Here is a 15,930-nt window from a genome sequence, read left to right on the forward strand (position 1 = left end):
GTAAACCCAAACACTAAAATCATATATAACCTTTAACATAATAATATCAAAGGCATATTTTTATTTAAAGCTCTAGTGTATTAACAGCTGGTGAAACCAATAGAAAGGTCCTTGTTTGGGATCCTTGTGTTATAGGGTGACAAAGCCCCCACCCTCCTTTCCCCGTCTCCCACTTTCTCCTGTAAATCAACCTGTCCCAAAAAGTCCACTGTTGTCGAAACTTAAAAAAGACCTGTGAAAAAAAAATTGCAGTCAGCAACAATTAGGAAATAAGCTTCTTTGAAAATAGAAAAAAAAGAAAAAAGCACATGCGGCCTCTTATCACTGTAGTGCATGTGGATAGGGACAGGCTGCACGGAGGCTGCAGGACATCAGTATCGTTAACACGTAACAAATAGAGACGAGTGAATCTGCTCAGATTCGATTTGAGGGCAAGTCTGGCAAACACATCCAAAATCCACAAATTGCTAGTTTAATGTGAACCCCTTTGAAGTCAATAGGAGGAGAATCTCAAAAAATCTATTTTCTCCATTTTCAAGACTGATGCCGCGTACACACGATCATTTTTCGGGTTCTAAAAAATGTCATTTTTCAGGCTCTAGAAAAAAATTTTTTTTTTTCAACTTGATCATTAAAACGGCCTTGCCTACACACGATCGTGAAAATAAAATGCTCTAGCAAAAAGCAGGTGACGTACAACACGTACAACGGCACTATAAAGGGGAAGTTCCATGCAGATGACGCCACCCTTGGGGCTGCTTTAGCTGATTTCTTGTTAGTAAAAGACGATTCACGCTTTTCTGTCTGTTACAGCGTGATGAATGTGCTTACTCCATTACGAACGGTAGTTTTACCAGAACGAGCGCTCCCGTCTCATAACTTGCTTCTGAGCATGCGCGGATTTTTCACATCGTTAAAGCCCACACACGACCATTTTTTATAACCCGAAAAACGTTAAAAACGTCGTGAAAAAACAGAGCATGTTCAAAAAAAATTTTGCCCGTTTTTCAGAGCACAAAAAATGCTCACACGATTGTTTTTAATGACATAAAAAAAAAAATTCATTTTTTACAACCCGAAAAATGATTGTGTGTACACGGCAATAGATTTGTTCTTCCACACTGTTCAATATTGATGCAGTAACACTAAAGAATAAATCATTTCTCTGCATCCTATCTTTAACTTGCATTACTGTCTATTAGTGAAACAAGCAATAATTAAGATAGGATGTCTGCTGATATGTTAATCATTGGAACCGCTTAATTACTGACTATTAGAAAATAGGAAACGTATGTTAACAGCACCAGACCTGTTGACCATATTACAAAATAGGAGAGATCATTTAAACACATCTCTCATCTGAGATCGTTATAATGGAATTAAGGGCCTGTAGGTACTGTCCCCCCACCAGGACACAGTAAGCTCCCAATGGGGTGTCTGGTGGGGTAAGATGGTGATTCCCGCCCTACAAATGTCATTTGTAATCTATGTCAATGCTTATGTATATGTACAACTTTATTATATATATGATTCTCTGTGTTAATACATGATGTTAACTCATGGAACGTAATGTTCACCTTTTGTATATTGATAAAACTGAATAAAAATTATTGACAAAAAGAAAATAGGAAACAACATCTTAGTTTCTGTGCGTATTTGGGAACATTTACATACATATTACGGTAGTTATTTTTATGCATTTAGTTGCTCAAACCTACCTATCCATTTGAAAATAATTTTGAATGTGTATTTTACTGACTTGGGCAGTGCATCTCTCGAAATTGGTTGGTAACTTATTGACATTGAGTTACTATTCAGTGGAAAAGCACAGGACAACAGCATTGCAGTGTGTAAAGCATGCATGTTTTCATATGAATGGGAATGGAGCTAAGTATTCTGCACTGTGTAATATATTTATTTTATATATTATTATTATTATTCAAGGTACTTATATAGCGCCGTCAATTTACGCAGCGCTTTACATATATATTGTACATTCACATCAGTCCCTACCCTAAAGGAGCTTACAATCTAAAGTCCCTAACTCACATTCATTCATACTAGGGCCAATTTAGACAGAAGCCAATTAACCTACCAGCATGTCTTTGGAGTGCGGGATGAAACCAGAGTACCCGGAGGAAACCCACACAGGCACAGGGAGAACATGTAAACTCCAGGCAGGTAATTCATGTTTGGGATTTGAACCAGTGTGACCCTTTTTACTGCTAGGTGAGAGTGCTACCCACTACACCACTGTGATAAATAATGAAATTAAAGTCTGCATATAGTATACCTATAGGCAAAACTTTATTTTTGTTGCTGTGAATAGAGTGGAGATGGATTCAAACAACTGTTAGGTTTGATTGGCGTCTGTGTTCCCATTACAGAGATTCCCTATTTGTCCTTCCTTTTACCGTTATCATTAAATGTGAAAGTAAAAGAAAATTCCAGATTTTGGGTTGTCCCCAAAAAAGTAATATAAGGGAAATCTTCCGATGGGGACAATAGTTATGGTGATCTAAGGGGGCCCCATGGGATTTCATTAATTTGCAGGCATTTCCTCTAACTTCCTGTTTTGGATATGGGGCAAAAAGTGAAGGAAAATTTCTTCAATGGGACACAGATGGCAAAAAAAACATTTTGCCTCTAGTTCTACTTTAAGTACACACAACACGTATTTCTAAATTATGATAGCTATTTAAAGGATAGGATTCTATTTTTTAATAGAGTCATACAAGAAAGCTTATTTTGCTTCAGAATTCACTGTTTAGTACTCATTTACAGAGCGATACAATGCAAAAAGTGTAACACTTACATGCTAATCAACAGTATAGGTTACTGCTGCCCCATCTGGAAGTTAGGGGTTAACTGTAATTCCTGTGTTTTTCTTGGTGGGTTTTCTTGGGTCCAACCCTCCGGTCCCATGTGTTATTAAAAAGACTGGGGGCCAGATCCAGAGGGGGGAGAACCTCACACTATAGCTTCATACACACGTACGGGAAAACCCGTCGGGAAGACTGCGATGAGAGCTTTTGGCCGGGAATCCCGGCCGTGTGTATGCTCCATTACAGTTTTCCCGACAGGAAAACTGCCGGGAAAAAATAAGAGAACCAGTCCTCTTTTTTTCCCGCCGGGATTCCCAGCGGTTTTTAAGCTGGCAGTTTTCCTATGGGAAAAGACTGCGGTGGAGCATATACACGGCTGGGTTTCCCGACCAAAGCTCTCATGGCAGTTCTCCTCTCGGGAAACCCGGCCGTGTGTAGGGGAAAGACTGACCGAGCAGGTTCCCCTCGGGTTTCCCAGCGGTAAAAAGTCTGCCGGGAAACCCGTACGTGTGTACTAGGCAGTAGAGAGAGATGTTCTGTTTGATGCCGTTGCTGGAGTCTTTGGAGACTTTTGGAGACTTTTGCTTGAACAGGTACGCTGAGGCAGCCACACACCTGTAGGGACTAGGGACATTCGGAAAATATTGCACTTTATCATGAACTGTCGATTGTCTCTGTCATCATGTTAATTTATTATTCAAGTAAATTATTTGAAACTTTACCCTTGCCTGGTTTGAAGTTACTTAAGGGCTGTAATGCAAGTAAATGGCACATATAGGGCCAGATTCACAAAGAGATACGACGGTGTATCTCCTGATACACCGTCGTATCTCTGATTTCCGTCGGTCGTATCTATGCGACTGATTCATAGAATCAGTTACGCATAGATATTCCTAAGATCCGACAGGTGTAACTGTGTTACACCGTCGGATCTTAGGCTGCAATTCCAGGCCGGCCGATAGGCGGCGTTTCGGTTTATTTACGCGACGAATATGCAAATGAGGAAATACGCCGATTCATAAACGAACGACCGCCCGGCGTTTTTTTTACGTCGTTTGCGTTGGGCTTTTTCCAGTGGATAGTTACCCCTGGGTCTATGAGGCGCAGCCAATGTTAAGTATGGCCGTCGTTCCCGTGTTGCGTTTTGAAAATTTTACGTCGTTTGCGTAACTCGTCCGTGAATGGGGCTGGACGCCATTTACGTTCACGTCGAAACCAATGAAGTCCTTGCGATGTCATTTAGCGCAATGTACGCTGGGTAAATTTGCGGACGGCGCATGCGCTGTTCGATCGGCGCGGGAACGCGCCAGATTTGAATAGTACACTCCCCCTAGCCGCGGAATTTGAATTCCGCCGGGGGATTTATGATACGTCGCCGCAAGTTTTGAGGTAAGTGCTTTGTGAATTACCCACTTGCCTCAAAAACTTGCGGCGGCGGGTCTTAAATCAGATCTAAAGATCCGCTAACCTATGTGAATCTGGCCCATAGTCTACAACTCAGGTCACTAAGTACATTGGGTGTTATGAAGGTAATGGAGCAAGAGTTCATACAGTGTGAAGATACAAGTGGTTATCAAGGTTAACAAAGGTTTCTCTAACAGTCTGTCATTAAGAATGTACATGTGACAGGTGAGATAGCCTCTTGTAGCTAGGAAGATGTTGTTGGCACTTCTTTAGCAGCGATCTGACTCCCATAGTAATGGGAGCAGATTTGCATGGCCAGGGCCCTCATCCTGTGCACAGGTACGGAAGAGAAAGAGTTACGTTAAGTGCACGCATGGAGTCTGTGCTAGGTGCATAAGGAGGAAAACATGGAGGATGTGACGACCACCCTGTCACCATGACCTGCCCCACTCTTACATGCCAATTGAGGGCAAGTATGCCTTGGAGGCAGATTAATTCCTCCTTAAAGAGGAACCAAGGGGTGTATTGGAGTATCACACTGTATGTACAGAATGCACTATATACCTTGTTTTTTTTGCATGTAATTACATCTTCTGAGAGTGGAAGAAGGAAGGATAAGTGCTGGATTTCTGTTTCAATGGTTTTTATTTGTTTTTCAAGTAAAGAATATATGCGCCAACACAGAGAGCAGCGAACAATCCTCGCATGCTCTGCACATATTAAATCGTAAAAAACAAAAGGGGAAAAGAAAATAAAACAAAAAGGGGGAAAACAAGCAGAGTAAAAAAAAGGGGGGGGGGGGGGGATACATAATTTTTTTTTTTTTAAAGTGCTGGATTTCACGTTGGATAATTACACATGTGTTATTGACCTTGATAAAATTTTAGGTCCACAAAAGAAGGTGAGCATATAGACTGCTCTGGTTCAAGTAGTAACAAGAATGAATATTTGAGAAAACACAGAAGGATTTCCACAAATCTAAGCTGAATGGGATGGACTTGTAACACAGTTTGGACTTTGTTGTTGTTTTACGGACAATTTGCACTACCCTTTTGTTCAAGAATATCTATATGGTGTGGTGGAAAGCACTATTGGTGCAGAGGACCGCTGGGAATATCCTTACATTAAATTGGTCTCTGTCAGGGACAGGTTGATACAGTTTAAAATTTTGCATAGAATTTACTTAACAACTCGGAGATTGCATAAAATTTATCTCAGTCAAAAATAAATTGTTAGAGGCACCTGGGAGATCTGACTGACTAACTGCACATGTTTTGGATTCCAATGCAGATTGAAATATGTCTATTAGGACTAGTTGACTCATTGGCCTTTGCTAGAGCAACCAGGACCCTGCTTCATCTTCTTTTGTTTTATGATGGAAAAGCCATTTTCTTGAAATGGAAATCAAATGTGGTCATCCCCCTTTATAAGGCAACATATCAATTCTGGGCTCATGCAGAAAAAATCTAAAAAGATCTGGTACCCCTATTAGTGGTGTTTTTTTCTTGTGTTTTAAGGGTAAAGGGTGTACGGTGTTATACTTGAGATTTTCTGACATACGAGACTGTACTTTTTTCTATACTCTACAAGGAACCGATATCATTTTACACTTTTTTGTTCCTTACTTCTCCTGAGCATGCCTATAGTTTAGAATTCATGCAAAAATGTCTCATTTGTTTCTTTTTTTTCTTTTAGTTGAGTTATCGTATGATTATTGTATGGTGCCTTAAGCCTGGGTATGCCCAAGCGCTTCTATTTTGTACTTTAACCACTTAAGCCCCGGACCTTTAGGCAGCTAAATGCCCAGGCCAGGTTTTGCGATTCGGCACTGCGTCGCTTTAACAGACAATTGCGCGGTCGTGCGACGTGGCTCCCAAACAAAATTGGCGTCCTTTTTTCCACACAAATAGAGCTTTATTTTGGTGGTATTTGATCACCTCTGCGGTTTTTATTTTTTGCGCTATAAATAAAAATAAAGTGACAATTTTGAAAAAAATTCAATATTTTTTACTTTTTGCTATAATAAATATCCCCCGAAAACATATATAAAAAAAAATGTCCTCAGTTTAGGCCGATACGTATTCTTCTACCTATTTTTGGTAAAAAAAATCTCAATAAGCGTTTATCGGTTGGTTTGCGCAAAATTTATAGCGTTTACAAAATATGGGATAGCTTTATTGCATTTTTTTTTTTTTTTGAAAATCTTTTTTTATTTTATTTGCAACAACACATAGACATACCAAACGTACAATAGCACAGCCAACATCTGGCATAAATCCCAGCAGGGACCCGCGCAGGGGTCAAAAGGTAGCAGTACAGAACCAAGAAATGTCAGCGAATTAGCGACTACAGAAAAAAAAAAAAACAATCATCAATAAGGCAGGCCAGCTCATGCTCCAGGGGCAGGATGATAGTGGACAGGTCCACCTAAGTCGTTATGCCAACAGGGGACGGCTCAGCAAGGCCTCAGGCATCGCCACCAGAAATCAGAGGAGCCACCTAATCTGCTGCCGCAGTGGAGGGCTCGGCCAACCATTTAGACCAGACTCTGTCGTATTTTTTCGGACAGCCTCTGTGTGTATAAGTATCCCTGTATAAAGGAATCACATTATTGACCAGTGTTTTCCATAGGCCCAATGAGGGAGGGGCCCTACGCTTCCAGCACAGGACGATGGACTTCCTGGCATAGAACAGCAAGAGACCCAACAGGGTTCTCTCAGCCACCCTGGGCACCAGGTCCTCCACCAGCCCCAGCAGGCATATTCTCGGGGATGAATCAATAGAGATGCCTAACAATTCATTCACCTCCAGAATGATTTGTGACCAAAAGACTGTTATGACCGGGCAGGACCAGAAAATATGAATGTAGTCCCCTTGAGCATGGTCACACCGCCAGCACTCCGGGGAGAGGGAAGACCTCATCCGGTGCACCCGGGCGGGAGTGAGGTATGCTCTGTGGACGATCTTGTATTGAATGAGGCGATCTCTCAGGGAGACCAGTATTTTAAACGGGAAGTCCCATATATCCACCCAGTCCTCAGAGTCTAACTCCGGGACATCCCGGCCCCACTGCTGACGGAGCTTGGACAACTCAGGGGAAGAGACCCGTAGGAGATGAGCATACAACACAGAGGCGGGTTTGTTAGTACAGTCGAAGCGTAAAATCCGCTCCAAGTCAGACTGTACCAACTGCTTCCCGCCTGGTGGAAACTGGGCCTTGAAAGCATGGGACAACTGAAGATATCTGAATCCATGTGAGGGCGGAGCATTGTTTTTAGCCATTAAATGATCAAAGGAGAAAATCGAGAGGTCAGAGGTGATATCTGAGAGAATTTTAATATGATACTTGGTCCACACCACCGGGTCTGGGATGTTAAGAAAATGATTCAAGGTGGGGTTGTTCCAGAGTGGGGCGTTCGGGGATACTGCCGTCGCGGGATAAGCTTCGCAGGCTAGGCCCTCCCTCCAGGCTCTAAGGGTGGTGCACATAGAGGGGGTCAGGTTGTACGGAGCCCTCGGACCCCGCAATAGGAGGTTAGATAAAGCCTCCGCAGACCCCACCACCGCTGCCTCAGTGGCCCAGGCCGGGTTGGACTTGTCTGGGACAAGCCACCAGAATGCAGTGACCAACTGAGCCGCAAGAAAATATTTGTGGCAGTCCGGGAATGCTAATCCCCCCTGCGAACAAGGTCGCATGAGAGTGGTTAACTTGAAGCGGGGAGGGCGTGGGCCCCATAAAAAAGAGGAGAAAAGTTGATTTAGGTGGGAAAAAAACGACTTGGGGATCCATTGAGGGGAGTTACGGAAGAGATACGTAAATTTGGGAAGGATTTTCATTTTTATCAAATTGATACGCCCCAACAGGGATAGAGGAAGGTTCTCCCATGCTTTCAGCTTGGTCCGGACTGAGTCGACTACGGGGGTCAAGTTCAGCGGAAGAAAATCAGCCACATTCCTCGAGACCCGTACTCCTAGATATGTAAATTCGTCCACCCACTGTAGCTGAAGAGAAGCCGAAGCCCCCCCCCCCTAGCGTTTTCATCAACAGCCAGCAATTGTGACTTCGACCAATTAACTCTAAGTCCTGTCACCTCTGAAAAGCGTTCCAGGACCTGCAATGCCCCTTGTAGAGAAGGGCCGGCATCATTTAGAAACAGGAGGAGGTCATCTGCGTACAGGGCCACCCTCTCCTCCAGCCAGGCCAGACGAAGCCCCTTAATGTGTGGCGAAACACGCAGTGCCTCAGCCACTGGCTCCATGGCAATGGCAAAAAGGGCCGGAGAGAGAGGACAGCCCTGCCGAGTACCCCTAGCAAGCGTAAACACAGGCGATAGCCGACCCCCTAAACGAATGGCAGCTGTCGGCGAACGATAAATAGTCTGCAACCATCCTATAAACACCAGGGGGAAACCCATCCGCCTTAGAGTCTCCCACAGGAAAGGCCACTCTATGGAGTCGAATGCCTTCTCAATATCGAGAGAGGCAACTACTCTGGTACCCTGGTTGTCATGCTGTGCATGAAGATTAGTGAACAGTCTACGCAAGTTGATATCAGTGGATTTGTGGGCCATGAAACCGGTCTGATCCGAGTCTATGAGGGAGGGAAGTAAAGTGCTGAGTCTAGCAGTGAGGAGCTTAGTTAGAATCTTAAGGTCGTTATTAAGAAGCGCTATGGGTCTATAGGAGGCACACAACTTCGGATCTTTACCCGACTTGGGAATGAGAATAACATGCGCGTGCGCCATGGAGGGTGGGAGAGAACCCTGCTCCAGGCAGTGAGAAAACAAGGCGGCCAGTCGGGGGGCCAACATGCCTGCATGTGCTATATAAAAATCAACCGGAAGACCATCAGGACCAGGAGCCTTGCCAGTGGACAGGGAATTAATCACAGCAAGAACCTCCTCAGCAGTTATTGGGGCAACTAGATGTGATCTCTCCGAGTCGGAGAGCCAACCGAGGGCTATTGGATCTAGGAGGAGCTTCATCCCCTCTTGGTCTAAACCGGAGGGCAAAGTGGTGCTGTATAAGGATTGGTAAAAATCACGGAACGCCCCCAGAATGGCCTCAGGAGAAGAGATGGCCTCACCCGTGGGAGAGGTGAGCTCAGGAATCACTGTACTCGGGGTGTCATGATGGGACATCATCGCCAACAGTCTGCCATTCCTGTCCCCCTGTTCAAAAAAAGTTTGCTTCGTACGAAACAATTCCAGTCTAGTAGTCTCTGTTACCTGAAGGTGAAGGCTACGCTTAGACGCCTGCAGCGCGTCGAAGTTTGAGGCGGAGGGATCCGATCCAAAGCGGGCGGAAGCCAACTCCACCCCATCCTCCAAAGCCACCACGGCAGCAGCCTGCTGCACCCTCACCGCCTTGATGGCCGAGATGTAATGGCCCCTAGTAAATGCCTTGAAGGCATCCCAGACTATCTCAGGAGAGGATGACCCTGCATTAGAGTCCCAGTAAGCACGTAGGGCCGAAGGGGCCTGTTCCGCTATATCAGGTTGAGAAATCCACTGTGCACCAAGCCGCCACATAGAGCTACTACGGGATGAGGTGGTACGCAGGGTGATCCGCAGGGGGCTGTGGTCAGAGAGGCCGCTGGACAGATAAGAGGCGTCTAAAACGTCCGACAGCGGGGAGGGGTTAGCAAAAGCATAATCGATTCTGGAAGCGGTTTTGTAGGAGGTAGAAAAACATGAAAAGGATTTAGTGGAAGGGAATTTCCACCTCCAGACCTCCGTCACACCCGCAGATAGTGCCCAGTTAGACAACTCCCCGGTGAAGGATTTAGGTGGCGCGGGTCTATCCAAATCAGGGGACAGGATGGCATTAAAGTCACCCAGTAGTAAAAGTTTTGCAGGACAGTAGGGGGTGATCCTCTCCAGTATAGTATACAGAACCTCAGGCTTAAAGGGTGGTGGCACATATATACCCGCAAGAACATACCTCTGTTGCCAGAGCGTGAGCACCAAAATTACAAACTTACCCTGCGGGTCCGTGTGGACCGCCTCAACGACACATGGGAGAGACTTGTTTATCAAGATGGAAACTCCCCTCGCATATGTGGAGTAGGAGGCATGAAAGGCCTTCTGTACCCAGGGTCTTTTTAGAGCCATGAGCTTACTGCCCACCAGGTGTGTTTCCTGCAGGACCAGGATAGCTGGATTGTATTGTTTGACATATTGAAAAAGAAGCGCCCTCTTAAACTTAGAGTTGAGGCCACGCACATTCCAGGAGACCACGGAAAAGGAATCCTGATCACGTGATGCCATAGGGGCTTCGGTCAAAATAATTAGAGGAGAATAGTAGTCGTTGAGCAGGTGACACCCGGTGAGCAGCAGTGGAGCATGAGCCATTGTACGTGCAACACAAAACACACATATAAACTGTCAAAGTAACAAAACCATAACTTCCCAAGCACCAGGTGCTTATCCTACCAATCCCCCCTACCCCCCAGAACATCATGGAGGTCAGGAAGCGGTCTTTACCCCAAAACAAAACAAAAAAAAAAAAACACAGAGCCTGTACAGCTAACCCTGAAAATTAGGCCACAATACAGACTTCAGCAGTTCTAAACCAATCAACAGGTTCAGCTCACGAGAGGGTATCTTCGAACTGGTATGGGAGTCTCGTGAGAGATAGTGGGAGTTCTCCTAGGGGGTAGGCTGGTGCAAGCCGGTGACGATTCGTCGTGCTGCACCAAGTATCCCGGAGCGGCTCACAGCTCAGGTGGTCGAAGACCGTAGTCACGGTAGCGGGTGTGATACCCCTCTCGGCGCGCGGGGTCTGGTGTGCAGTCTGCAAGATACGTAGAAACACCAGGCCTCCCGCAGCATGCAAACCAACTAAACTGTGGGGGGTTCAACGCTAGTCTCTTAACGACGTATCGGTCAAGGTGAGGGTGCTCCGGTACTTACAGGAAGCGTCAACAGGATACAACAGACAAGGATGTAGGAAGTTCATGCATCCGATGAGGCATAGGGAAGGGTCCTCAACGCAAGGTGGTCAGCCAATCATCAGCAGCCGCTGGGTTGTCGAAGAATCGAACCGCTCCATTGTGTTGGACTCTCAGGCGGCTGGGGTACAGCATGCTATATTTTATGTTCTTGTCCCTGAGTCGTCTGCGAACATCATTGAAGGTCTTCCTCCTCCGCTGCAAATCGGCCGAGAAATCAGGAAAGAGATGAATGGAGGCGTTGCCGTAATTAAGAGTGGGATGTTTGCGGGCTTCGGAGAGAATCTTGTCCCTGTCCCGATAATTGAGGAAGCGGACTAGGAAGGGCCTAGGGGGATTCCCCGGGATGGCGCGGCCGGTGGGCACCCGATGAGCCCTCTCAACCACGTATGTAGGAGGGACATCCGTGAGGTCTAGGAGATTTTTGAAGAATTCCTCCGCAAATTCAGCTGGGTGCTCCCCCTCCTCCCTCTCAGGCAACCCCAGGACTCTAACATTGTTGCGCCTGAGTCGGTTCTCAGCATCATCGGATTTTGCAACGAGGGACTGCACTGTGCGCTGCAGCTCGGCAATGGAGGAGGCATGGGTGGCTGTAAGATCTTCGGTAGCAGATATTCTGGTCTCTGTCTCCGCCATTCTCCCCCGTATTTTATCAAGGTCGTTCCTGATGAGATTGCACTCCTCCGCAAGGTGATCGATGCGCACCAGCAGTGAGGTCTTACTCTGCTCAATCGCGGCAAGGATCGTGGCCGTATTATCCTGTGAGGGCTGGGTCGGCCCCTCCGCCACTGGAACCCCCCCCCCGGGTCCATCTCCAAATTTGTCAACAGGGCCCGGAACCGTTCGACCAGCAAGGGGTCTGGCTGCGAGGGCGAGGGGTGCGGCCCCTGGGGCGAAGAGCCGGTCCCTGTGGCCCCGGAGTTCTTCTTCTTCCCCTTTCTGGAAGGGGGGGACATCTGGCGGGACTCTAACAGGGGTCCCCAACGCTGGAGCACCTCCCGCCCAGAGCAGTGTCCAGAAGGCAGCGGGGGGGGGAGGGTGATAGGCCGCAAGTGCAGCGGGTGGGGGGTCCAAGGGATCACAGTCCAGGGAGGCAGGTGTTAATGTAGAGGCCCCCAGCCCCCTTGGAGCAGTTCAGACTGGGCAGTGAGGTGAGAGATCAGGGAGGCTCACAGCAGGAGGGGATCCAGGCCTGGAGATGGCAGAGACACCAGGTCCCAGGTAATCACCACCGGCCCACCCAGGCAGACACAGCAGGGCTCAGCAGGGAGGTGGATGGGCGGTGGGCAGGTGGAAGCAGGAGGACCCGCGGCCGGCAGTAAGGGCCGAGCGCGGTGCACCTCGGCGGGGCAGCCGCTCAGGAAACAGCGCTGGCGCCGGAGGCTTCACATGCGGCACTAGGCCGCGGCCGCCGCAGGCACCCCCCGCGGCTTGGCAGGTCACCGGGACACTCCGGACAGGTGAGGGGACACACAGGAGGATGGGGATCAGTCCCAGGGGCAGAGGATGGCAGCTCACCACAAGGATTGACGGGGATCCGAGCGCAACGTCCGGGCCCAGAGCAGCAAGATGGCGGCGGCTGGAGGCTGAGCAGTCCCCTCTCTCCCGGGCATCCACCGCAGAATCTTCGCCCAATTTCGGCACAGGGCTCACCAGGAGACAAGGAGTGACAATCAGGCAGGGTTTAAAGGCTGAAATCCAACCATAAAAGCATGGATGGCAGAGGATTGTTTTCAGGATACCCGGAGCTCCTCACAAGCACGTCTGCTCCTAATCACATCCGGACACGCCCCAGCTTTATTGCATTTTTATTTTTTTTTTTTTACTACTAATGGCGGCGATCAGAGATTTTTTTCATGACTGCGACATTATGGCGGACACTTCGGACAATTTTGACACATTTTTGGGACCATTGTCATTTTCACAGGATTTAAATTGCATTGTTTATTGTGAAAATGACAGTTGCCGTTTGGGAGTTAACCACAGGGGGCGTTGAAGGAGTTAGGGTTCACCTAGTGTGTGTTTACAACTGTAGGGGGGTGTGGCTGTAGGTCTGACGTCATCGATCGAGTCTCCCTATAAAAGGCATCACTCGATCGATGCAGCCGGGGGAAGCCGTGTTTACATACGGCTCTCCCCGTTCTTCAGCTCCGGGGAGCGATCGCGAGGGGGCGGCTAGAAACGAATAGCCACGCCCTCGTCCCGGATCACTCCGACCGCCGCATGTACCGGGGGGGTACCGATCGGACCCCCGACCCGCGGAAAGGCGGGGACGTACATGTACGCCCATATGCCTGTACGTGCCATTCTGTGGACGTATATGTACATGCGGCGGGCGTTAACCTTGTTTTAACCTTTTTTTTTACATTTCTTTAGTTGCTTCCTGGCTTCTGACCTAGGCCAAAATTATGTCATCCATGCCAGGAGTCTTCATGGACATTTTTTACTTTCATCTGAAGGAGAGGGGGCTTTCTCAGCTAAGCACACCCCCCTGTTTGTATGCCTGAGCTAAGGACAGATGGCTTCCAGGAAGTAAATGCTACATGAATCACCTGCCCTTACTCAAGATATATAGCTATAAATGCTAGGCAGTGTTTTTCAAAGTGATTTAAAAATAATGAAAACATAGAGACATGAATTGGTTAGTTTGCTCTGAATATTAAAAATGAATTAAATAGCATTTTCAGTTTGTGATGTTCACAGTTTAGGTCTGCTTTATAGGTTCAGGAATAGACTAGAAGCCATGCACATCTCATATGGCAGCTGAAGGCCTCTGGTGTCAATCTGTATAAATACAAGCAAAATAGGCTTATTTTGATAGGATTTATTTATACCTGTGCACTAAAAATCATGACTTTAAAAGACCCCTGGTTTAAATGCAGTTTTGTGATAGGGTGTGCAATGTGAAATGTTTATCACTTCATCATATGTGGAGCAAACACAAACTGCTGCATGCAGGAGATGGGATTACATTTCTTTTTTCCCTCAAAATTTTACAAACCAATACCCCCATAATGACAACGTGAAAAAGCTCGTAATCCAAAGTACTCGCATATTAAAACAAGTTTCCCCATTGAAGTCAATGGAAACTAAAATAATTTGTTCCACATTGACTTCAATGGCATGCAATACCGCATGCGGCTAGAGGTGGGAGTGCGCTGGAGAGCCTCGGAAACGGGCGGAAAGGCGTGAGACCAAAAGAGGACAGGAAGCCCACTGGCAGGAAAAAAACTAACAAACCATAACACAAGAAATGCGTACAGGAGGGAACTGGATCAGGAATCATGTGAAGACACACTGAAGAGCCAACCCCTAACAGATCGTCTGATGCTTGAGCAGTGCAAAGCTTTGGTCATGAAGTAACAATTCATTAGAAGGTGTTAAATATGTAAGATCATCTTGCCTAGTAAAACTATGTTTATTCAGTATCAGTGTATTCCTAAAAAGAAGCCTACAAGAGTGCAACAATTAGTTTTAATTCCCCTTTCGTCTACATAGGAATTTAGATCACCAGACATTGGGTAACACTAGCCTGGGCAGATATCAGATTTCAAATTCCAATACCTACCAAGTGGTCCATCTTGCTGGTAAACATAGTTGGGGAGCTTTTCCATCAGCCAGGCATTGTCACTGAGAATAAACATATCTACAGCCCATATTGCTGCCCCCTTTCCTGGTTGTTTTTGCTCAGATATGCTATCAAAGCCTAGCTCTAGGATTCCACAGTATCTACAATTTCAGCCCCCTTCATATGTAGTTACCATGGCATGTAGAATTTATTTTTTATTGAAAACTGCAAGTTGAAACCATTAAATATTGATATTTAGTATGAAAAAAAGTACAATAAAACGTTATAGTTGTACAAGTGCAATGAACTGTCATAAATCTGAAGTCATACGGTTGACTGGAAACTGATGCTTTGGAAAGTGCTTTTCATTTCATGTCCAAAACCAAATACTAAGCAGTATAGGAAGGCCAAGTTTAGTCATCTCTTTTATTAAATGCAATCCATCATGCTCTTGAGTCCCTAAGATTTATCAGATTTGGCTTAATGGGCAACCTTGTTAGAAAATATAGCTGTTGATTTTTATCACAAGAGTCTCAGGTGGCATGCACATTAACACTCTGGTGAAAATTCAGTGTTAGATGGACTTATTGTTTAAAAAATTCCACTTTTTAAATAAATGTAATTCTATAAAGGTACCCATAGACACTATAGATAAAAGATAGCAATCATGTAGACTTATCAACTATGGCAATCATCTCCATGCTTGTAGAAATGAACAGACCCCAACAAATACCACTAGACAACAACTCTCATGGTCACTAGAGATAGGCCACGTAGGATCATTGTTGCACAGATATTATTATCCAGTAGATTAGAAAAGTAAGGTGAAAGAGTAAAGCTGGGTATACATGCATTTTTTTCTGTTTAACCACTAGCTGACGGCCGTACGACTTTGTACGGCCGCAGCGCGGCTCCCAATCCCTAACAGGCCGTCTTTTTACGGCCGCCCCTTTGCTCGTTCCCCGCGCGCGCTCCCGAGTGCGCAGCGGGGAACTGCTGTGCTGGCCGTGTCCCTTGGACACAGCCAATTACAGATCGCCGTGAACGGCCAATCGGAGTGGCCGTTTCCTAGGCGATCTGTGCGGCCAATGAGATCATATGAGATCATCTCTCATTCCCGGCTCTCGCATACAGCGGTGCTGTCAGGGGAGAGAGGAGACGGATCTGTGTCTCTTGTACAT

Source organism: Rana temporaria, chromosome 1, assembly GCF_905171775.1.
Source record: "Rana temporaria chromosome 1, aRanTem1.1, whole genome shotgun sequence".
NCBI lineage: Eukaryota > Metazoa > Chordata > Amphibia > Anura > Ranidae > Rana > Rana temporaria.